The 24290-nt window shown below is 42.6% G+C and overlaps 1 protein-coding gene across 2 annotated transcripts in view; it reads left to right on the top strand.

Moving 5' to 3' along the window:
* The first annotated feature begins 15165 nt into the window (after positions 1-15165).
* Positions 15166-24290, top strand: part of CHST15 (carbohydrate sulfotransferase 15) — a 48410-nt gene continuing 39285 nt past the window's right edge. Inside the window, exon 1 of one of the 2 annotated variants that reach the window (XM_069797178.1) lies at positions 15166-15248. The gene's annotated coding sequence lies outside the window, so the exon portion shown is untranslated. Of the gene's footprint in view, positions 15249-15779; positions 15803-24290 lie in introns of those variants that run through there. The other variant, XM_069797179.1, reaches the window with a different exon arrangement.

The following is a 24290-nucleotide window of genomic DNA, read 5'->3' as shown; positions in this document are numbered from 1 at the left end:
TGGGGAATCTATGATGTCTATCTTTCTAAGTCCAGCCTCACTGCTTCTCTTCAAAAGGCAACTTGGTCTGGATTTGATCTTGGCACCTAAATTCTCTCTCACCCTTGCAATGAAGCAATGGTGGAAATGGTGGGAAATATTAGGGCATAAAGGCTCGTATAGCCAAGGGTGAAACAGGTCCCAGAAAGTCCATTTTGCTCCAGAGCTCTTTAAAGTGAAAAGTTTCATACGCTTATTCTCACTGACAGAGTTAGAAATGTATGAGGCTGTCAAAAACAAACTCAGATGCAATGTTGTGTCTGTCACCATGTTGGTGGAGTTTAGATACGATTGAGAAAAAGAATTTGTTTCCTTGGTAGCAGAAAATTGCTTATTTTACAAGGTGCCATGGAGAGTGTTATCTACTTGGGATTTATAGGGTAGAGGCTTTAATAATGCATTTCAGCAGGAAAGGAATATTTGTTTTATGACATACTTCCCAGGGTGGTGGTTGGCTTTTAGATGCACTGTGTCCTGAAAATTAATAATGCACCTATCAGAGAGCCGTGATACCGCTTGCCCCAAGGACAGGTAGGATTTGCAAAGGAGTTGGAGCTCAAACTGTTTCCAAGATATGGGGCAGCTGGGCTGCGGAGGCACCCCGGCTGCCGGCATCCTCGTGGGACAGCATCGGGAACAGAGTATCGATGCATTAAATGCAGCTCATTATTTTGGACAGCACGTCTTTGTGTGGAAATGCCATTAGCAACAGCAGTGGTGTTGAAGCCATAAAAAGCTATTCCCGTAGGATAGTGTCGGGATCTGGTCCTCTGAAATACTGCTTGCCGACATCTGATAACAACGGTGAGATAGCGCGAGTCTTTGAACTAAATTCAACCAGGTTAAAAATAGTGCTGTTGCTTTTATATTAAAGTCAGAGGATCAGAAAACATCATATAACTCGCAGTTATTTAGCTGGCTGAGTGGAACTGACACAGCAGGCTGAGTGGGGAGGAAGGCACGTCGCGTGACAAACAGCTAACAGGAGGATAATAGTAGGTGCAGAGAGTTATTTGTTGCTTAATGAAGAACCTCTCGAGGTTGAAAATTTACAGTCCTTTCACAGTTCAATTTTGTTGGAGTACGGAATAAAAATCACCACTGAGTAGAGCGCGGTGACGTTGCGATGTGCGGAGGAAGTAGCACAGACCTCGCAGACCTACGACACAAAATTATATTGACAAGGAAAGGCAGACTGAGAGCACGAGCCAGCAAAGGTCAGCTAGGGCATAGTATGGGGGTGGTAATTAGGCCACTAATTAGATTCTTTAGGGCAGGCTGGGGAAGGAAGAATGCTTTACAGTAGAAAAAGGAAGAAAAAATTCCCAGCCCATTGTCAGACAGGCATCGCCATCCCCCTTCAGACCAATCTGTCTCATGATTGCTATGACGAGCCAAGTCTTAGTTGAGAAGAGAAGAGGTCTGAGCAGCTGGTGGTGAGATACGAGGACCTTAAGCCAGAAACAGGCACAGTTTCTTCACCGCAGAAAAACCAAAGTTCAGAGAAGAACCTGCTGCGAGTCCTTCTCCACCCTCCCTGGGGGAAAGCCCTCGGTCAAACAAGTGGGATAAAAGCTGGATTTTGGTGAATAAGGGGTAGGAACGGAGGTGTTCAAGGCAAGAATCACCCCTTGCAAGCCAGAATGCACTGCCGTCTCTTCGCGGCACATAGGTAATGGGCGTAAGGTCAATTAAAGAGGCTGAAAACATTCCCTGGAGAAAACCAGGCCCCAGTGAGTTCAAGCAGCTGAATTTGTCACACAAACACTGCAACTTGATTTTCTGAAGTGGTTGGAGACCCTGCAGAATCACAGACTGCACTGACCTGGGCTTGGCTTCATCCCAACCCCCTCCTCCCAGTGAAATTTAAAAATCACACTCATTTCATCCTATTTTTTATTCCCTGGGCTGTGAGTTCAATAGTCTAGTCACACACAAATATAATCCAAATCTTCTTTCCGTACTGTTTTAGTTGTTATCACAAAAAGGGCTTAGACCGAAAAGAACTTTTACAGAAGATTGTTGATTCTGCTGGGATGGATCAAAGCTAAATCTGTAACATGGAGAGAAGAGAGAATTCAAATAGTAAGGAAAAAGTGAAGGCATCTGGAACATAAAATAAATGTGTTGCTTTAGCTGTGGTTCTTTCACCTCTATGTTTTATCGTGTTCATGTTCTTATTACTTGAAGTAACATCTCCAATATAAATTAAGCATAGTATCTGAAATAGGAAAAAGCTGCTCAGAACCTTAAAAGTAAGGTTAGCGTACTTCAGAAAATATTTAGCGGAGCAATGTTTTCAAGGTGCATATGCCAGAACGGTATTGAGAGCGGTGCTGTAACTGATGGAAGTCATGATTTAAAAGGGCAGAGTCCGTCCCCTTGGGCTGACCCTGTCCCTGCGTCGTGTCCCATCGCAAGCGCAGCCCAAGGAGCGGTGGCTGCCCCTTCTCCTCCCAGCTCCGTATCTTAACCAGACCGTGCCTGCCAGGATACCTGACCCTCTTTTCGTCTTCCAGAGCAGAAGTGTGAGCATAGGCTTTATATTTCTCTGCAAGCACAGGGCAGCACCCAGGGAGGAGGGTGTGAAATGCAGCACCCAATACCCATCTCCAGTGGGGACCGTCGGCTTTCTGAGCACAGAAGCTCCCATGAGCCCACACTTTATTTAAATGTTTTTGCAAGCCCTGGCACCAACAGAGGGTCTTTTTGCTAAAAAGAGGAAGGGAAATTTCAGCTGTTTCTGCAGGACCAGCAGCTATGCAGGGGGTGTCCCAGGCAGAGCTGGGGGACAGCAGAAAACCCTGAGAGAACGTGGGAATGGCTCTGAGCAACAACACGCCTCTGGAAAAGAGCAGGTTGGGACGTTAGATTTCCTGCTGTGATGAGAGCATTACAAAAATTACTGAAAATAAAGATTTACGGGTATGTGGGATGAGCAGGTATTCAAGTAAATACTTGAGCATTCGTCCAGTCTATCCACAAATAAAATCAGTGAACTGTGCTGGACCAACCAGACAGGAGGAAAACTGAACCTAATTAACATTCCACTCTACTGTAATGGTATTTCATATCTCTGTACATGTTGGAAATAAAGCTCGGAGTCCAGGTACATATTATCTTGATTGTACAGCCCACATGCATCATGGAAAATCTTACCCCAGAGTCAATTATCCTCAACATCCAAAGCTGAGGGGAACAATCTTTTTATGGATGGCCATCGGAAAGAGCACAATGCCTTCAACTCCGCTGAAAAAGAGTTCCCTGCAGAAAGACTACACTGCAAAAAAGAAAAAGGCTTGGCAGTGGAACTTCTCCGGTTGTACCTTCCTAAGAATTCAGTTACTTCAGTCAGAGATTGCATCCAATTCAATTAAGACCATATATGTCACTAACACTTGTCCTCACACTGTTTGGGGCCCAGCTTTGGGACAAAAAAGGGGAAACTCTGAATAAGGGAGAGGACTTCTGGAGCAGCTAATAACCAAACCGCAGTCCTCAGCTACAGTGACAGGGGGTATAAGAGGTTGTTGGCCCAGAAAGTTTATCAGAGGTCACCTTTTCAGCTCTCCAACAGCAGAAAGTACCAGGAGCCATTGCTCAGCTGGTGACCACTTTAAAAGAAAAAATAGATTGTCATTTCCCCGCAGCAACACTTGCCAGACTCAGCTGCAGCCCGGCGGTGAGATTTCTTGTTGCCTAAGGAAGTCTCCAGCCGAGCTGCAGGGAACACAGCGTACGGGCGGAAAGGACAGCTTTTTGTTTTCCTTTGCTTCGAGACCGCTCTACCTTTGCGTAGCTGCCGGCCCTAGAGCCTGGGTAAATAGCTGAGTATAAAGCTAATCACTTTTTCTCCTGGAAAAAAAAAAAAAAGCAGGAATAAAAAGTTGATTACAGAATTGGAAATCGAAGGACGTGCCAGTAGGGAGAGGAAGAGGAGAGCCCAGTTTGGCCTGGGCAGCACTCCCGAGGGCTGGGTGGGAGTCAGAGGAGCGGAGCAGAGCGGGCAGCATCCCGCTGCAACCCCCCCGGGAGGAAGCCTTAGCCAGGACAACAGGAAAGGCTCGGCAAACGCAAAGCCGTCGGGACGAAAGCAAATATTGCAACTTGGAGTGGAAATGCTGATGTTTGAATGAATGGTGCCACATCAGTCCTGGATCAGTTTTGTTTCCTTGAAGGAAGCGGGAAATGGACAGAAATGGGGAATTTTCTCTCGCAGCAGACCTCCCACCTTCAATAAACGTGCGGGGAGCGCGAAGGGAGTTCACAGCGCGCTGGCGACTGCCGAGTGCCTCCTGAAGTTCACCATTCAATACTTTTATGTTATTTGCAGGTAGTAATCGACAGTGGCAGTTTAATTAAACAAAAACAGCAAGACGGTTTCTTGCTAAAAGGGCAGACAATAATCATTTCCTAGAAATGGATCCCTCCAGCTCTCACTGAGGATAAACACTCAAAGCACTTGCAAATTCTGATAAGTGACTTCAAGCCTGCATTGTTATCTTGCTTTTTTTTATACTGTGAAGTTGTTGGGAGGAATAAAAAGAGCCAGAAATCTTTATTATTCTTCCTAAGGGATTCATTGCATTCTACTTTGCAATGCTTCATCATATTGCCAATTTTCACTGTACATGCTTTTAATAAATACTTATTGTTATAAAGATAATAACACTCTTATCACATTAATGACTTTGCAGTAGTGTAAATGAAAATGAATATTAATAAAGTTAACAGTAACCTTGATACAGTAGAACACCAGTAAGTAGGAAATTTTCTCAGTGTTTTATAGTACAAGAAAGCTTTCTTTTCTGTTTTTTCTTTGCCGGCATTGGAAGGGAAAGTATATGAGATAGAAATTTAGATATCTGTGAAAAAGGCTCAATGATTATTTCCTATTATAGATCACTGCAGCTTGTTTTATTAAAAATATCCTCTCAGCCCCAATTCTTCCCTGAGGTATTTCTGCTGCCTACCAGCACTGCAATGAATGAATGAAGGCACCATATGGGCACTTGTCTTCCAGCATGTATGTAGGTCTTTTGGGGTTCCACATGGTTCCCAGCATATGGGTCAGATTGACATTTCTTTTTTGATCCAGATGAAAAAAAAAAGCAACAGTGCTACAGCAGCCTTTCTAGCCAGTTCTGCATTTTCTCATCCGAACAGCTTTCCTTTTCCATCTTTTTTTTCCCCTATGGTTTGTATGCCAGCTGAGATGGAAAAGGATGCTAGCGCATGATTTTGTTCCCGTATGGCAAAATGAAGCAAAGCCAGAGGTCATGTCCCAGGACAGCCTCACACCCAGGGAGCTGAGAGCTTCCAGAAAGGCACAGACGTCCTGTCCGTGGGTGATCTCCAAATGCACGGTCAGTTCAGGCGGCTCAAGGCACATCAGACCTCCTGCACGTCTCCAGCCCATCTGTGCAAGGCCAGAGCACTTGGTCTGCCACAGCCCAGAACCACTGAACTGGCTGTGAACAATCTCTACGTTTGATCTCCATGACTGTGGGAGACACATCAAACATTTCTAGAGGTCTCGCTGCTTGGTGTGAACTGCTGGAAATCCTGGACAAGTGGACAAAATCCTGAAATTGCAGGCCACCAGAGAAGAAAGTTTGTGGAAGCAAATGCATCGTAGAACTCATTTAATAAAGGAGTCAACCACACAGAAGTTTGCTCCCTCTTACATTGCATCACTCTGCGTTTTTAAAAAGAGTCACCTCCAAGTAAATCATCAACTACAGGGATTTTTGCATCCCTGTATATTACCCAAGCATTTTTCTTTGTTCAGATATAGGCTGAATTTGAGATTGGGAGCACACGAAGCTGAGTACCAAAGCATTTTGCATGATTTTACTACAGCATACGCTGTGCTGACCTAAAAACTCCTATAGGAGCAATTAATACCAGTAGTACTACTTTCTACAAAAGAGAGAATAATCTGTTCTGAACAAAGAGCGCTCAAACATACGGTACTTTGTTAGTCTAACATGAGAGGTATGCCAATTTGCTGAAAGTGCAGTCAGAGGGAATAAGGATATTACAAGATTTCGAATACTAAGCACAGAGATTTTAAATTTAAAAACCAGGGGTTTACGTAAGGTTAAGCCTTGAGATTTTTAAGTCTACAAAATCTGATAATTATAAAGTTATTGTCCTCACTGCACCGAACCCTGCCATGTTGCTCATTTGCTTTCATAGTTTGTGGACATTTTTACACACTAAGGCAAAAATTTAACAGAATAAACAGTAATGTAAAAAACTATAGATGGCAACTGCAGAGCAGGCAAGCGTTGGTTCTGAGAGTGAATTGAACTTTAAGGTTTCCTGGTTTAACAGACGGCAGATCTCAGGCCTGACATGGCGTTAATGTAACTTTCTTGAGTGCAATCTTTTGGTGGAAGGAAGCGTGTGATCAAATTCACAGAGAAGCTGCATCAGCTGATGCTGTTACATTATCTGAAACGTTCACTGATAATAACATCTCGACAAAAAGTATGTATGTGTGGATATGTAACTCATCTCAGATATTTGGGGTTGGCTTTCCAGTTTGGGGAAGGTAGCTGAGTTTTACAATGGGATGGAGAGTATCAGCAAACACCTTGAGACAGAAGTTACGAGACATTCAATATGAAGAAGAATTTATTGTGCATGACAGCCTAAATAATGTATTTCTCTGTTCCTGACTGGGTGGTAGACGTGAATAAGAAAGTGTGGCTGTATCTCTGTGGGAACCTGTACTAACTCAGTCAATGACCCCTGGAGAGCTTAAGGAACTGTGCGAGAGCTCGACCTCGCTATCAATGCAGGCTTTTTCTTCCACACTTTTACAACAGTGTTACTAGAACTGGGTTTAAATGAAATGTAGATGCATTTTATAGGAATATGTAGATTCCAGCAGGCACATTCACCTCTCTGCATTGGCATTGCTAATCTGTCTTTCTCCACCACTCTGGTTTACAACAGTCCTTAAAATGCAGACTGAGACCTCTCAGTAGTGTTTATGTCACTGTCATGTTTTCATTTTGTCTTGCTATTATGATTTCAAGCAGTCAGAAGCTGGCAGCCACCGTCTTAAGCATAAAAGTGAATTGAATGAATTAATAATGGCCAAAGGGTATCATGGCAACCAGAGGTGTGAAGGAAGGTGTCCAGCTTTCCAAACAGCATGATTAAATATGGCAATATAATCTTGGCGAGTTAATACAGCATCAATTGCCCACAACTAACACGATAATTTTACCATCCAGAAATACTCCAGGGAAATAAATGTTTCTCATCATTGCCAGGAAAGCCGAATCATTAACGAACAGAATGATGATGAAATGCAGAAAGTCTTGGTTCTTGAGCAAAGCACATTAGTTTCTGGGACATGAGGCTCATTTGTAATAGGGATCTAATTCATATAATCAACACAAAGACTAAACACCGAAGAGGAGATTTTCTGAAATAAAGATTGATTTCTGTGCCACTCCTTCTATGTGAAACACACTCACAAACTGTATTTTTGTGTCCAGGAGCGGGTATTTAGATGCCTATATATCCATTTGTGTATACCGATGGGCAGTTTGCCTGTGCAACTAGAAGAAAAGCAGTAGAGAGATGGGTTTTCCAAATCCGAACTCCCTGGTGGTGCTTCTTGGCTGTCACTTTGAGGAGAGCTGGCTCGGTGTGCTTCTCTGTCCTCAGTATTTTTGGGTAGAATTCACAAGCCGTTGAAGTGCTCCATGGCACTGGTCCGAGCTCGTTGAATAGGGATGAGACTATCTCTCTGTCTCATCTGCTTTATAGTAATGCTTGACATTAATATTTCACTTTCCACCTGAAGTTCTCAAAGCTCTTTTCAAGCTTAATTAAGGTTCACATCACACTTAAGAATGAGGCAGATATGCTAATGACAGGAAAAATGAGAATAAGAGAAGCAAAGGGACTTGCTCAATATCACCCAGTTGCAGCCCTGAGACTGAAACGCAAAATCTTAAGTCTCGATAGTTTGCTCTAACCACTAATGAATAAAAACGACTGACCATATTGATAATTAATAGCACTTCCACTGAGCTTAATACATGTAAAGTGCTGCTGAAATACTAATTTATTCACCCTCGCTGATCACTGGGGGTATGCATGGTCTTCATCCTCCAACCCACTCCACTTTGCGTATGTGGAAAACCACTGAGTTAACCAGATACTGCTCCGCAGTGGAAAGCCGAGCGTGGAAACGGTTGCAGGGTGAGGCACGAAAGAGGATGCTGACAGCGTCTGGCTTTCGATGTGTAACCGAAGTGCCTGATGTAGCGGTGCTTGAGCTGAGAACTTGGTCTCCCTTACTGCCAGCAGAGAGAAGCAGGCTCCATTAGAAGCCCATTCAAAGCATCTGAATTAGAAGCTATTTCTCTCTGCTGAGCCTCTGGATAGCCTAACGTTAGAGGTCTCAAGCTAGACATGTGAATATTCTCCCTTAAGGGCTTATTATTATTCCCATTTTGCAGGTGCGTGAACTGGAAAGGACAGGACTGTGCTAAATTAAGTGAGCTGCCTGCAATGGTTAGGCTTCCTCTTTGCTTCCCCATAAAACCCCTGGAAATGTGTATGAGAAGAAGAATGCAAAGCTGAATAAATCTCCAGGGAATATGTTTAGGTTGTAAAAATACAGAGACAGTATCGAAATATCTCAAAGTGCTCTTGGAATATATGGTGAGTCATGAGCACTGTATATTAAATGGTCAACGCTTATTCAACAAAAGTAATTTCTCATGCGAGACCACAGGAGTCACAGGAATTGGCTTTGCACCAAACTGCCTGATTCAGCAAGATATTACCAGTGTGCAGAAGCTCTGCTGTTATGTTTCAGCTTTTAGGCACCGGGAGAGAGGAAGTAAGCAGCACGAGGAGAAACTAAGAGATTCCTTACAGATTCAAGTATGGCAGTGTTTTAACTACGTGAGTAGAAACTTATCAGAAAAAAATATGCATTAAGAATAGGTAATATATGTATGAAATTCATCCCTCCCATGCTATTTCTTCAGCTTGTGTGATGGAGACTGAATTTTATCTCTCTGTTTTCCGCCATCTCTGGTATTCTTTGTAAAGCCAAAATCCTGTTCCAACTATGGTAGTCATTAAAAATTATAATATAAGAAAGTGTTTATCAGTTCTATCATTGCAGGTGTACTGGAAGAATGACTGCAAATTGAAATGACTTTGTAACGAAGCCTGAGTTAGCAAAAAAAAAAAAAAAAAGGAAGAGAAAAGGAATATTCATTTTTCTGAAATTAGCAGAAAGAATAACACTTGGAGAAAACATTTATCATTATGTCAGCAAGGAGGTATGTGATTTATCTTTGTAATAATGGTTTTCATAACTTTGAAGGTGAAGACAGTTGACCTATCTTGGTATTTTTCATATAACATCTAGCAAGTTAAATGACTTTATTTGTGTATCTCAAATGAAGGCTAATCTAGCAGAAGCATGCTTGGAAATTCATCCCTCTGCAGCTGTGCAGGATCAGGGCCCATCCTCTGGTCCTGAAGGAAAGAAGTGTGGCGTGGGCCATCTCTGCATAAATAAACCTTTTTCTTTGAAAAGCAGGCTGACCTCATGCATTGACCTCATTGGTGACGTCATCCCTACGGGAACAGTCGCTGACCACGCTGTTCTCTGAACCAGGTACCCTCTGGGCTGAAATGGAGCATGCAAAAGCATGCCAGAGTGGGACCTCATAGCTGGGCTCCAGATTTTTCTTATCAGGTGTGAGGGATGCCCAGGGTCCCCCTTGGATCCCGTCTTGTACAGGTCCAGGGTTTGCTCTTCCTACATGAATTTCTGTTGCAACAAATGGCAAGTCTGTATGGCAAGCACTCATCCCACAAACTCAACATTAACAAATCAGCCTTGGTACTTGAAATATTTATACATTATAGCTAAAAGAGACAGTCATTTTTTTTTGTCCAGCAATGCGGGGTGTTTATCCAGAATGTAAATAATTCTTAAGGAAAGATTCATATGTGCATGCACATCCACGCACGCATGTTATATGTATATTGTTTTCATGCCACAATCTGGTTTTTCTCAACTCTGAAGCCCCTGCTGAAGGCTGGAGTTTGCAGGGAACTTCAGATTTGGGCATGAATGAGAAGCAACAGATGGGAAAGAGGAAAGGCTGGAGTGTGCAGGGAAAAGAGCTTCTAAAATACAGTTAATCTGATTTTTCTTGAGGTAGCAAGAATGGTCAAAATTAGTTAAGGAAATAAGGCACACATATAATCCAAACGCTCATTAAAATACATCCCTGATCAAACGTTAAATACTTAATTTTGAATTCAGGAGCTGGAGGAGGAGTAATAAATGACATGAAAGTAGAAACTCCGGGCAGTGGAGTGCACACAAAATGGCCCAGTGACCTACAATTCTCTACCAGTGGCTCAGAGAAGAAATCTATTAACATACATAATAGATCTGGAGAGTGACAGTTTAAATATATGACACAGAGGGGAAAAGATTATTCTGTAACAGAAACTAAACGCCTCCAAGAGTAACACTCTTCCCTCCTTACTCACAAGAGCGATACAAGACAACACAGTTGTGCAAATGGGAAAGGAGAAGCCAGGAGCAGAGCTCCCCTTGGCTGCAGTGCCTTTCACCAGGAACCACATGCAACGGCGACAAAGAAGCCCCCTGATCATTTTAGCAGGGATCTGAGAGGTCTTAGAGCATCTTTCCCCATTTTGTCTGCTTCTTAGCTATCTCAAGCTCTTCTTTAATCAAATCTCATGACGTGTTACAGATTTCTAAAGTGGTTTTTTTGTTTGGTTGTTTGGTTTTTTTTTTAATTAAAGCAAAGAATTTAAATAAGATCCTGAACGAATCTAATATTCAAGGTCCTTGGCTGCTGGCTCACCTAGTTTTACTATTGCTGTGATGAACCCTTGGATGGTGTCACATATCTAAGAGTTACAGGAGCAGCAGTGTGAAACCCTCAGGCCGTGGGCACACGTGAGCTATTTCTGGTGGCAATTTGAACCCGTCTCCGTTTGTCTTCTAAATCGTAACTCCTCCTTCATATTCCTTTAGAGAATCACGGCGCTGTGCATGCATCAGGTTTAAAAGCTTTGCCTGCCCTAGGAGCCACATACATGTATTTCTGAAAGCAGCAGGCTTCAACCAGCTTCAAGCAGCCTCGTTGCGTGCGTTGCCACAAAAGCATTATGGTAATTCTGTGCGCTGAACCATTTAAAATCTGTTTTAATTGATTCCCAGCTACTTCGTGATTCCAGCATATTGTTAAATCATTGGTAGATAAAAGTAGCAGGAGGTAACATCTTTTGTATTGCTGCAGGGAGATCACACCTAAAATAAGGCATTAAATTCTGGGTAACCTCATTGCCAGAGAGATGCAGACAAATTGGAAAAAATTCATAGAAGAGCAATAAAAATGATTAAGGGTCTGAAGAGACTGAGTTATGAGTGAAGATTAAAGGAACTTAATATATATTGCTTGACTAAATGATGACTAAGAGGGAAACGATACCCTTCAACAAGTACTTGGAGGGCATAAATATCACGAATAAAAAGGAATTTTTTAGGGCGCTGAAGGACATACAACTTGGGATAAAAGGAGGCCGTTAGGCAAAAGGAAACTGGCTCTCGACATACATAATTAAAATCTAACAGACCATTTGTGGGAAACCGAATTCTGACACATTTTTCTAATCATGTTTCAGTATTAATTTTTGCCTACTCTAGGAAAAAAGGCATTGTCTTCCATTACAGACTGAGCGAGAACTCCCAGGTGCGCTCCAGGGATGTGCATGTCAAGAAGAATAATTCCCAGTCCAAGTTGGGAAAACAGCAAAAAAAGCATTCCGAGTATTTGAAGGTTGATATACCCTTTAATGAGAGGCAAAGGATGTATAAGATATGAAATCAGTGATCTGTATTTTAGGAATGTGTCTGTTGCCAGGATACCGTGGGGAAAATAAAACTAATAATGCATTTCTTTAAAACACACACATTCCATTAATTCCACTGAGAATTATACCAGTGTTTTAATGGGAGAACAGACAACTAAGAATAGTAAATCTTTCTGCAGTTTTCTCAGAGCCCAGCCTCGGAGTTGGAGGAAGAGCCGAAATAGTCTCCATGGGTGTCAGGGTGCCGTGGTTGCTCATCTTAACCCCAGCCGGTGTTAGAAAGCAACCGTGCATTCAACAGGATTGAATGTCTGCGTGAAATTGGGCTTTGCTGTGTCTCTGCTCAGCAGAGCGGCTCGGCGGCATAGCAGTGTAAATCCTAAAACTGTTAAGTACAACATATATATCACCTTGTGGTTTTTCAGACTTACTGCACGGAAACTCCCCAGCTGAATTTAGAGGTCCCCACCCAGTAAATTCTTTGCTTCCAGATCCAGCTCCCCCTCTGCTTTTCTGGGCAAAGGGGGAATCCTGAAGCTGCTCGCTCAGGCAGCTCCCTTTGCTCCTCACAGCTCATGGCAGAGGGGGAACAGAGACATTTTGGGGAAGTTTTTTGTCTTTTCCTGTCACAACCCACATCCGTTTCTGGTGCTACTATAATTTGACGTAAGTGTATCGGTTTATGCTGGTACCCTGTAACGACATCCCTCGAGAAAAGCTTCGGAAAGCAGTGCCTGGTGATGGGAGGTCATGGGAAAAGGGCTCCCCAAAAGCAGCAGGAGTGGGAAGTAAAAGCGTCCCGGGTGCTTGCGGGCAATGAACTTCTTCCTCGGGTTTTTGGGTTTGGGAGACATGCAGCACAAAGCAGAATCTGTCCGCATTTCTAACCCCTCTCTGTGAGAATAACCTAAAGATGCTGATGCTGAAATAGGCATGTGGAGGAAGAGCAGTTCTTTTCCCTGGATTAGCATCCCATTACAGCGGTGCTCTGAGGACACGATCTGATTTGTTTATCTCAGAGTTAAATCTGGCTAGAAATGTACAGTTCTGCTGCTGTCAGACCCAGCCACTGGCCCTCTGCGCCAGACTTGTGCCCCAAACCGCGGTCAGCAGCAAGAAGGCATGACTCCCCTGCGCAAAAAAAATCACCTTTAAAATTCACATGCTTGCACTACTAATTGCGTGCCTGCTTTTCAACACTGCTAAAGGGATCTCCCATCTCTTTTACCAGATAAACCTGCTCAGAGCTAAGAAATATGTACCAACTCCTTTTAAAAGTGAGATGATCCTTCATATGTTGCAGAGTAAGCATGGCAACCAGCAGAAATCATATTTACAGAGGTCAAGGTCAGGCGCTTTCGTTCATGAAAACCAATCTAGTCAGAGAAAGTTTTACTATAATTTCTATATTGAAATCTCTTAATTTCTTCCCTCTTTGAACATCTTGAAGAATGAGAATTAAAGTCCAGTCTTAGTTTTTAGATTTGTTTAGACTATTTATTCTGACTGCTCTTCTGACTATCGTTGTTCAATCAATTAGTTCCTGGACAGTGACTTATTATTTTGTATTTCCCTCCCCATCTCACCAGGTAATGTTGAAGATAGTTTGTAAGTGTCCGAGAGATGGACAGACACAACCTTTATGGAGTGCCTGAGAGTATGAGCTACCACACGTAGATACCACCATCAAGATATCTACTCTGACTGATGGCTGGTGAGGAATAGCGTGGACAGAGAATTCCCCAGGGAATGAAGATCTTGTTTTCATGACAGCTTGTCTGAAATTTTTTAAAAAATTTTTAAAAAAATACATAAAAAGGAAGGGAGTATAATTATGCAGAAATCTGGCTAAGCATAATTGCTATTCGGAGCATCCCAGGAGGCCTAAAAAGGCCTTGGAGGGCAGCATATTTAACCCAGACCAGAAACACTGAATGTGAGTGAATATTCTATAAATCACAGGTTTCACCCAGTCAGGTGTTTCATTCCGTGAGGTTTTTTTAGCTAAGAATTAGGTGAGAATCAGATGTGACCTGAGGAGAGATACATACGCTGTGCCGTAGGAAACTTGTGCCTGTGTGATTTTTAAGTCAGTCTCTTATTTATATATGGTCTTACAGGTGTATAATCGCCCATTTGAAATCCTTAAACTTTGGCTCCCAATCATAGATGTGTAATTTGGAAGCTTCTGGTTTGTATTTTACTATTAATTTACATATGGTTTCACTTCAGAACAGATTGCCACAAATTTGTGTAAATTTCAGACACTTCTAACCAAAGATGGACTTGATCATGAAAGGAAAATACTAAAACACAGTATTCGCCGTTCTTTCATACTTAGCTCAGGCTTCATCCCCTCAACTCCTTAGAAATAATGTTGCCGAACATGAAATGTGCAGATCTAAGCCCAGCAGCGGGTTGACTTAGTGTTAGGAGGGAAATAGGAAGAGCTTTTCTCCTCCAGCGTGCTCACACGCCAGCTGCGGGCAGTCACAGCTGCACAACAACTTCTGATAGCATCAACGTTGCAAGCGTTGCGTTAAACCTTCGCGTGAAACTGCGCCCTACGTCGCCGAAGGTATGTGCGTATATCAGACGGATGACCTAGTATATCAGATGGATGACCTGATAAGCAGACTGTAGTTTTACATACATGTATTTATGTATACGTGGTAGGATCCTCTCGGCTGGGAACGAACCTTGCGCTTACTGAGCGGAAGATTTTGGCTTCTCAGCCAACGTTTGTGCCGTTGCCATTTCGAAACGGGACCACGGCGGCGTGTGCTGCGTGTGGTCTGCGAAGGTACGCAGCGTGAAAAGTCTGGCTTGCTCAAGCCACGGAGACCTGGCAGCGTATGAGCAATGGGTTGACCTCTGACTGGTGTCGGGGTCCCCCCCACCCCAAGAAATTTGGGATGCCGCCGATTCCACCTGAACGCCGTTTGCACGGGACGGCTTCGATTCCCTGTAGGATGGCTCAGGTGAGCTCCATCTCTTTCCAAAAAGCTTTCAAGCAAGCTCAGCCTGCAGCTGGTGCTGGGGGCGGGGGGGAAGGATGGATGCTCCGGCGGGACCCCCGCAGCCCTCCCCGCGGATCCCCCTTCCCTCCGCGGAGCCGAGCGGAGCGGCAGCTACGCCGCCTCCCGGGCTGCGCAGCGCGGGCGGGGAGAGACGCGGGGCTGCTCCCTCCCCCTTCTTCTTCTTCCTCCTCCTCCTCCTCCGCCCACCCCCCCCCCCGCAGGGCAGAGGAGGAGGAGGAGGAGGACGGAGGAGCGCGGTGCGGGACAGAAGCGGCGGAGGTAGGTGCGCTGGGAGGGCGGCTGTGGGGATACTGGAGGGGGGGGGGAAGAAATAGTGGGGTGGGGGGGTTGGGTCCCCAAGTTGGAAGGCGATGGGACTTTGCGGGAAGTTGGGCAGCCGGCTCGGTACGGCTCGGTACGGCGCAGAAACCCACCCCCAAACCCCCGGGAGTGCGGGGGTCCCCGGTTCTGGAGATGCGGGGATACCTCCGGCTGCCCCCCCCCCCCCCCAGTCTTACTCTAGGGTGAAGGCTGGTGGTGCCTTTCCTAGGAAAAAGGGGAGCCGGGAGCCTTCCTCCTCCTCCTCCTCCTCCTCCGCGGGCGGGTGCCGGGTACCTCGGGTGCAGCATCCCCCGGTGCTTCGGAGCGAAGGTGGAAGGGGACACACACACACAAGCTTCTTTTAAACCGTGCCCCCGAGCAGGTTAGTGCTCCAGGGAGGGCGGAATGATGACAAAAATAATGTAATTTGCTGTCATCTCGCCGGGCTGCCTTACCGGCGAACTGCTCCTGGGCGAATTGAGCTGGTTTTTTACGGTGGTTTGGGAGAGAAGGTACTTGTAAAGCGGTTTGCTTTGAAAGATTCGTTTAATTCCGGCAGCGCAGGCTGCCTAGAATTAAGCCGTGGATGGATGTTGCCAGTCACTGATGCATATTTTTAGGTGAAGAGGGGTATTTCTTAAATGCAAGCTGTTGGCTGTTAAAAATAGCTTCGTAGCATGCTTTTGCTGAGAATGCAGTCAAGGTTCAGTGACGGGTTATTATGGTTAGAGTCTGTTAAACAACAATTCACCAGCTGAACTTTGGTGGTGTCATATACGGTTTTGTGTTTTGGTTTGGTTTTTGGTTTTTTTTTTTTTCTGTGCTGCTTCATTGTAATACTACAGCCGTACTCTGCAGTGAATTGACTTTCTTAGACACAGCTAGATTTGTAGGTTAATAGGATAGATGATAGTATTTCTAGGCTGGTGCAGCTAAACACCTACCAAACTTTCAGATACAGAAGTGTATTTGTAATTTATTTTTTTTTATCATATGGTTCTATCGCCTAAAGTTCTCTTCATATTGATTCGCTTGCATATGACATAAGAATGGTTTCACTTCTTGAAGCATTAGCCAGACAAAAAATCGTTATCATCTCCTGTAGAACAGACACGTGCCTTCTGTATTTTGTAACTAAGAAAAAGCAGAGTAGTCAGCTGAGCAGGTTAAGGATTAAAATGCAAAGTTTGCTGGAACTGTTCAGGAAGAATAAATATTTTTAAGGTTTGACTGAAAATCGTATGCGCTCGTTTGTGTAAACAAATGCCTAATTGAACAGCACTGCACTTGATACTAACTGGGGACTACTTGATCTCTGGCAAAAAGGGAAATTTCCATCAATTAGAGGTCACAACATATACATGAACTATACATATGCATTTATATCTATGCTATTTATATACGTTGATTGCTTACACACACACACACATATACACACACTCAATTATAAACAGTAAATACCAATAGAATAGTTGTCTTGAAGCTTCTATTTTGTCAGTGATTAAGATGTTGTCACACGTCTCTTGCCCTGAGAGCTTCTTTGCTGCTGCTGGTGCCATTTCACTCTTGGGCATTGAGTCAAAGCATCCATCTGGCTCTTCACATGCCAAAAGAAAGAAAATCAATTTGAATGCAGAAAAGAGGAAACCACTTGTATGATGATTTAGCAGTGAAACTACCTTCTTTTTTTCTGAAATCAATAACAAAATAGTTTTATGGTTCAGATTTTGTAACAGGAGAACTAATCTCAAATTCAGAGTGTGTTGTTTGGTGGTTTGTAAGAGGAACGTGGTGAAACAGTGGAGATTTACATGACAAAACGCTTCATTCCAGTAATGCAATGGAAGACAGTAATGGATTTTGTCTTCTTTGCTAAACTAAAAGTAGGTATCTGGAAACTGTATAAATGAGAAGGTTGAGGCAGACTCTCGTCTTTGAATTACTTCATGTGGTTGAAGTGGAAGGATGAAGTTATGTAATCCACTAGCAGCATTAGCAAGGATAGGATTATGTAGGCATAATCATAGAGATGCAGATAAGATACCGCTTATATTTTAACATTATTTTAAGCAACCTGCGGGAGGAGCTTTATGGGAACCAGGAGTTTCAGTGGGCAAAGATTATGTTGGTAGCCCAGGTGATTTCAGTGTTATCACACATGTTTTTAAAGATGGACTGTGTCCCAGTACTAAAGTATCTCTCAAAGTATTGGTTTATATTTAAGATCAAGTTGTTAGGTGGATGACTCTTTCAAAGTTCATAAGGTATTGCTAGCCATGATACTACAATCCCTCCACCCCCCAAAAGGATTTCTTATCAAATTCTTCTGCTGACTAGGAAGGGAATCCTCCTTATTGTTAACTACTTCTCCTATGCTGAATGCTTCCTCCTATGTTCATGGGAGCAAAATTTTAAGAAGTTATAACTCACTGTTGTGTTTACCATCATGTCCTGATATTTCTCTAGAGATAAGCTAGCAGCAGCGGTCTGATCTTGCCTAAACGACATATGGATTTAAGTTAGAACATCCAACTGTGTTTCTCTTTCACTACAGATACATCACTCAGGAGAAGAAAGCCACAACTTAAACAGGTGCCAGTATGCTCCCTCTCCCTCTTAACTCTTAATTACTCTCAACCATTACTGTATCCTTAAAGGCCGTATATCCCACAGTCAGAAACTCCAAGGAAATGTGCTGTTAAATCATTCAGTGCTACTCTGGATACCTGGGTGATGTGAATCACCCTGTTTCCAATGTCTTACGGAGTTTGCAGGAGCTGTACCCTAGTTTGAACTGGGTTCCTTAATTGCTGTCTGCAGGCTTCAGTTCCTCCCTTAACCCACCTCTTTTCCTCTGTACCTTGCACAGTGAGGGATAACTCTGAATTCCCACCATACTCCTTGGCTGGATTTATGTTGCTCAGCTGGAAGAATCCAAAATGCTGTGGAAAAACAAGGTAGATTTCCAATAAGAGAGCATTTTTTCACTGCTTTCCCGCACAAATTAGTATTCCTTATTTATTTATGTGTTTTAGTGAAGTGCACTGTTTTTCTCACTGACGAAGTGTGGTGCCAGATTTGGAGTCTAAATACAGCTATTCACGCGAGGGGAAGGGATCTGTAAGCTTCTACAAGTTCTTATCGCAAAGCAGCCTGATTTACACCAATCTCTCCACTTATACTGCAATTTCACTAAAATTAACTAATTATGTATAGCATTGCTGACCCATTCCCTTGAAAACATGTAGGGCTGTCCGTGTATCTAACAGCAAGCATGTTGGACAGTCACACTGGCCGTTTGTCTGTGCGACCTTCTTGTTTGTGTTTCCCGGGCTGAAAGACACGATTACAATTCCGTCCCGGTTACTCGATTTGGTTTTTACATGCGAGGGAGACAGGAAAGCTACCGAGGAGCTGGAGTGCGGCAGGCGCGTTGCAATGGGAGCACTGTAATCCTTTGATTACACAGCTGTGCCTGACATGCCACTAAACAGCACTTTAGGGGCAAACAGTTAATGTAGCTTTGCCATGGAATATTTATTAATTTATGTTACACCTGGTTTCCAGCAGCTGCTGAACGTGGCTCGTAAGCACCAGTTTTAAGGAGGGTGGCGTCCTCTGTAAGAAGAGATAACCAGGTGATGCGCACGATACCTTGCGAAGGTGACGCGCGTGACACCTTGCGAGAAGAAACAGAAAGATGATGTCCAGTTGGGTACCGGTGGCTGATGGCAATGACGAGGCAGCTGTGCTGGTGGTGAGAGCTCAGATGTGATGGCCAGTGTGAACAGGAGCGAGCGGTCCATGGCAGATCTGTCCCAACGCCGTCCCTCTGTCCTCCTGTGGCAGCACACCAGAGGTCATGGTCCCACCAACCCTAACCCATTGCCCTGCCTCTTCTCATTCCCAGATCCGGCTTCTTAAAATTCCTACAATAGCTTGAACTGGCTGAAATGCATGTTTTCCAAATCTCTAAAGTGGTAAGCGTGCTGGTTTCCTTGTCAACTTACCAGAAATGAGGTAGTACACATAAACTAACTCAGCTCCAGAAACATTTTTGGAGCTCCTGGTGCAGGAAGCCTTCCTCGCTTAGTTTGCAGAAAGAAGCTAAAGCCCCTACACCATCAGGGATGGTGAAAAAGGCACTTGGGCTGCCAAGGTGCCTGCCTTCTGTGTAGTGGGTTTCCTTTGACAAGAACACAGTCACGGGAAGAAATGTGGTGATGGAGAGGTGGGGAAGTGACAAAGACCTTTATTCTTTTATATACCAAGTGCTACTAAATACCCACTTTTTATTCTAAAACTTAATGTGCCATCGTTTGGACTCATCAAATATGCACACCATATTATAAATAAGTATGGGTTTTTTTAAGCCAGCTCTGTATCTAAGGCAGGTCGTTCCTCACTGTATAAGGTGCAGATCTGTACCTAAATAGCAAAATACTAAAACTGACATTTTTTTCTTTGCTTCATGCCTTCCAGTAGGGAAAAATAGGTTTCACAAGGAGATATTTTTCCTGTAAAAAAACCTTGATGTTCAGTGTGGGTGAATGTACCCTGCTATCTTACCATAAAATTAGAAAAACTGATGAGATTGAAAAAGACTCTTTTTTTTTTTTTTTTTTTTTTTAAATATATATTGGTGCATGGCTTAAATCTGCCAAGTTTAAGTTAGACTTGGTAACTTCTCAGGATTGCATGGAATATGGGGAAGGACATTTCTTTCAAATAACAGCAGTTGTGTTACAGGTGAGTTTTAACTGGGAAGAAATGTGAGATCAAACAAAAAGAGTGAAGATAAAATGTAAGGCTGAAAGATGTACAGAGAAAACAAGACAAGACTGCCTTGAAAAACGCAGACTTCTGTAAGATACATAAGAAAGATAATGAAGATTTATCTGTAACATGTGTACTTAGGGGATGGAAGAAGCCTGGTAGATGCTCGTGTTGAAAGAGTGCTATCAAAGTGGGCAGCATATTAGATGTGAGTTGGCAATATTGGATGGTTTCAGATGATTGAAGACGATAATGTCCTTATATGCTCTACGTGCCCAGTTAGAAGTTCAGGTCTTGGAGCAGTATGGGGAAAAAAGCACGTAATTAAAGTGCTTTAGATCTGGCACCAAGTTAGTAGTGGATACCAACAAATAGGAGACACCTCAGGAAAAAAAGTAATAGAAATCAGGATTCTGGAAGGTTTTGCGCATGATTTGAAGAAAATGTAAGAGCCCAATGTTAACCTTGCTGTGCCTCAGCTAGGATATAATGGCCTGTGAGTGCCAGAATTTATTATTCCAAAGATGGAGAAGGACTCTGTTTGACTGGTGCAGCCAGGAGGTTTGACTGTGTAAAGCTAGAAATGGGAGGAAATGGAGAAGGGTAGCTTAATAGAATATTAAGAGTGTATATCATGTAATAAGATGGGTTTGCCTGCAGGGCCAGCTCTTCACAGGGGACCTTAATCTCTGAAAATTCTTAAAAGCAACATGTTTTTGCAAGTCCATCAAACACCTTATCTAATATTCCTTTCCAGCCTCTTGGATTTTGTCTACTTGCTAGTTGAGAAATTTGTCTTCCGACTAAGCTATGTATGTATTAAATAGATAATGTTCAACAGATATTGTTAGTGTTAAATAAGTTAAATGGATAATGAATCTGAAATTTCTAGGATTTTCAGGGAACACTCTGAAAGGTCAGCTTTTCTTAGCTTTTCACAGATTTATTTCACCCTGTTAGGCTAGCGGTTGTGCTCCTCTTCTGTCTTCCATCCCTGGTTAGTGCATTTGCAGGAGTGCTGCTGTACAGTTCATCCTGCTGAAGCCGGAGGAAATTCCCTGGGGCCATTTCTGGAAGGTATTTTGGATGCTGCTTCGTTGAAGTGGAAGAGGAGCAGGTTGCACGTGTACATCAGGTTTTAAACCCATGCAGAGCTGATGCCAGTTCAGCTCCCCAAAGGAATATGGGTTCACGCCGTGAGGTTGTGCTTCAGAATCAGGGACTTTTTGCTTGTTTTGTGGCTCCCTGGAGCTCTAGCCTGGGATAACACGGTGATATCTGGGTGGTAACTGCATCTATTGCAGTGCAGAGGTCAGATAAAAAGGCTGGGTAGAAACACTGCTGTGTATTAAAGGCTACCGATAGAAATTACAACACGAGATACAGTGGTGGTCTTTCCATTTAAAAAGACAAAAACGTGTTCTAGAGCACTTCAGCACTGAGTATTACAGCTTTACACCCTGAGCAACTCATCGGAGCCATTCATAAAGTAAATAATTTAGATGAAAAATTTCATAAATTATAGAGCTATGAAAACAGTATCTCAGGTTGAGGATTAACTTGCCTGAGGAACAGATAAGGATAAATCAGAATGAAACCACTATTGCTCTTGACATTTAGTAGTAGAATTACTTTGCAAAGCTATTTATACCAGCTTTAAAACAGTTTCAACAAGAAATGAGATGTAAGAGGTGAACAGAAGGGAATGTTGGAACCTAAACTCATCCCTCTCATTATAGGAAAGAGGAAAAATTCATTTGTCTAACATCAGGCTATTTTAAATACTGAAGTGTTTAACTCTTCAGAGAAGATTTTTGAACATTGCTAAGGAGATCAGCAAAATTAAAAATACACAGCATAGTAAAATTGAATATATATTGGTATCCATGGAAATCCCACGTGGATTTCTCTTGCATTAGGGTGGATCAAGAGTAATTCAGCTCTTGGTTTTCAGTGGTGTAAGGGGGACCAGAATCTGGCTCCTCCAAACTGTGGGTACTGCAAATGTTTTCTGGTTGTTTTGGAGAAGTTCAGAGTCCTCTGCTCAACAAAGTGTGTGGCTGTAGGGGTAAGACTGGTAAACTGGTCTTAAAGCAGTGGTTTGCTGTAACACTCCAGTACTTCACAGTGAGTAGCTTTTCGGTTAAGTCCCCACTACTTTTGGTGGGGTTTTTTGTTTGTTTGTTTGTTTGTTTTAAACAGATTTCAGTAACTCTTTGGGTAAAATACGCTTCTTAGATGGCTTCAAATCACCTGCTGCTTATTTCTGCTTACAGCTTTAAAAATTGTGTTGGTGTTGTTTGATATCAGAGTTCCAGTGTTGCAATAACTCATTTTGGTGTGATACAGGGGAATGCATAAAAAGCTTCTGCTGAGTTTTGATAGCTACTTCTTTTAATGGTACCCATTAAGTGGGTCTAGTAATCTATCCGGTTTTCCAGTTTTTTATCTTGCTGTACTAGTACATTGGGTAATAAATGAAAAAAAAGCACTAAAAAATGTACTGTGAAAATACAGGTAAGCATGTAAATATCAACAGTGATTTTTGTTGGACTATTACAAGTCCTAGATTCTAAGGCTTTTCAGCATTAGAAAATGAACTGAAACTTTATGACAATGTGTATTTGTGCATTAAAAATACTTGCCTGTTACTGAAACAAGAATGTCGCAACCATAATCACTAAAAATTTTACAGAGCAGTATTTTTAATAACCTTCTTTGTGTATTTTTAAAGATAACAAATAATTTCAAAATAGCAAATATCATTAAGTTGCATTTAACACAAAAATTGAGTGTTTCAAATGAGATAATATAAATGCTGTGTTCATTCCAAACAGCAATTCTCAGGATGAACCTCTGGCTTCATTAAAGTCAATGAAATGTCTTCCTGCTGACTTCAGCATGCCCAGGATTTGAAAAAAATAAATTGAAATGGGATCTTAAAAAGTTTTCTTCTTGATAAATGACTGGAACTAAAGTCATTCAGCCGTACTTTTCTGTGCATATATTCTTTAGTTTGGCCAGGAAGTCTTAAGGTGAGGATAATGTCTGGTGGGGATGAGGGCATGTGAAAAGGAAATAATAGTTCTCTTTGAAATAATCTATCAGTAGTTGTGTTATCCCAGAGGTCCCCTTCTATTGAGATACTGTAGACGTGTGCCCATTTCAGTGCTAAGGGAAGCTGACCGTGCAGGTCGACGTTCCTGTTAAGGATATTTAGGCCTTAAAAGTGATGGAAAACCCCAAAGTCCAACTCTTTATTTAAAGTATTGCATTACTGCATTGTGTGGGTGGGAGTTCGGACTGTCTTTTGCATCAAGTGCAGCATTCAGGCATGGTTTTAGGGACATTTTTAGCTTTGTCCTTTTGGCATCAAGGATTTTTATGTAGCAATTGAATAGGAGGAAGGAATTAATTTGATTTAGCGATGTCAAACTGAAGATGAAGTTCCTCTTAGCACATCCTTCGAAGAACGCTCAATGGCTCTGGATTTAGCCTGCCATCCGCTTTGTTTTTGCAGGGATATTTTTGAACTTCCTCTGCTGGTAAATATTTAGAGTCTGTTTATATTTCATCTGATGTCTGTTAGATAGTGCTTACAGTTTTTTTTTCCCCGTAAATACTTATTACTGAAGAAATTGGCGTTACAAGCCTTGAAATTGCAGTGCTAGCAATTTTGTAATTTTAACAGAAGCTGACTGACAGTATATTTATTAATTATCCAAGAGAGGCTTATAGCTTTCTAAAAGAGAACATTATTTCTGGGCTGTAGGTGTTGGAAGGGGAGCTGTAATTGCTTTATGTCTGGAGTGCAGGTTTAGGTGCAGAAGGCTTGGCCGGATTAGATGTGACCATCGCTGAGGATCAATAAGGTAGGAAAAGTGGAAAGGCTGTTTCAAATTTGTAAAAGTTTTAGTCACCAGGATGCTGCTAAGCTCAGAATGAAAATTGCAGCTGTTTCTTTTTTGTTTAATTAAAATCTAATGAAAAACAATTCGGAGAAAGCTGAGTTGATATGAATGACTTTGAGCACTTGAAGGATTTCCTTTGCAAAATCCTGTGCAGCCTTTTCTTACAGCCTGGCTCGGTACGATTCTCACTGGTGTTGCCTAACTAAATCTTAGTGCTGTTTTGCTATGCCTTGCTAATTCCTTTTTGGAGTCGTGGTTTTCCTGATGTGAATATGACAATCCCACTTTAATCAGATAACAGCAGTTGTCACTA

This window comes from Haliaeetus albicilla, chromosome 11 (assembly GCF_947461875.1).
Source record: "Haliaeetus albicilla chromosome 11, bHalAlb1.1, whole genome shotgun sequence".
Classification (NCBI taxonomy): Eukaryota; Metazoa; Chordata; class Aves; order Accipitriformes; family Accipitridae; genus Haliaeetus; species Haliaeetus albicilla.
This window is presented reverse-complemented; position numbering and strand designations above follow the sequence as displayed.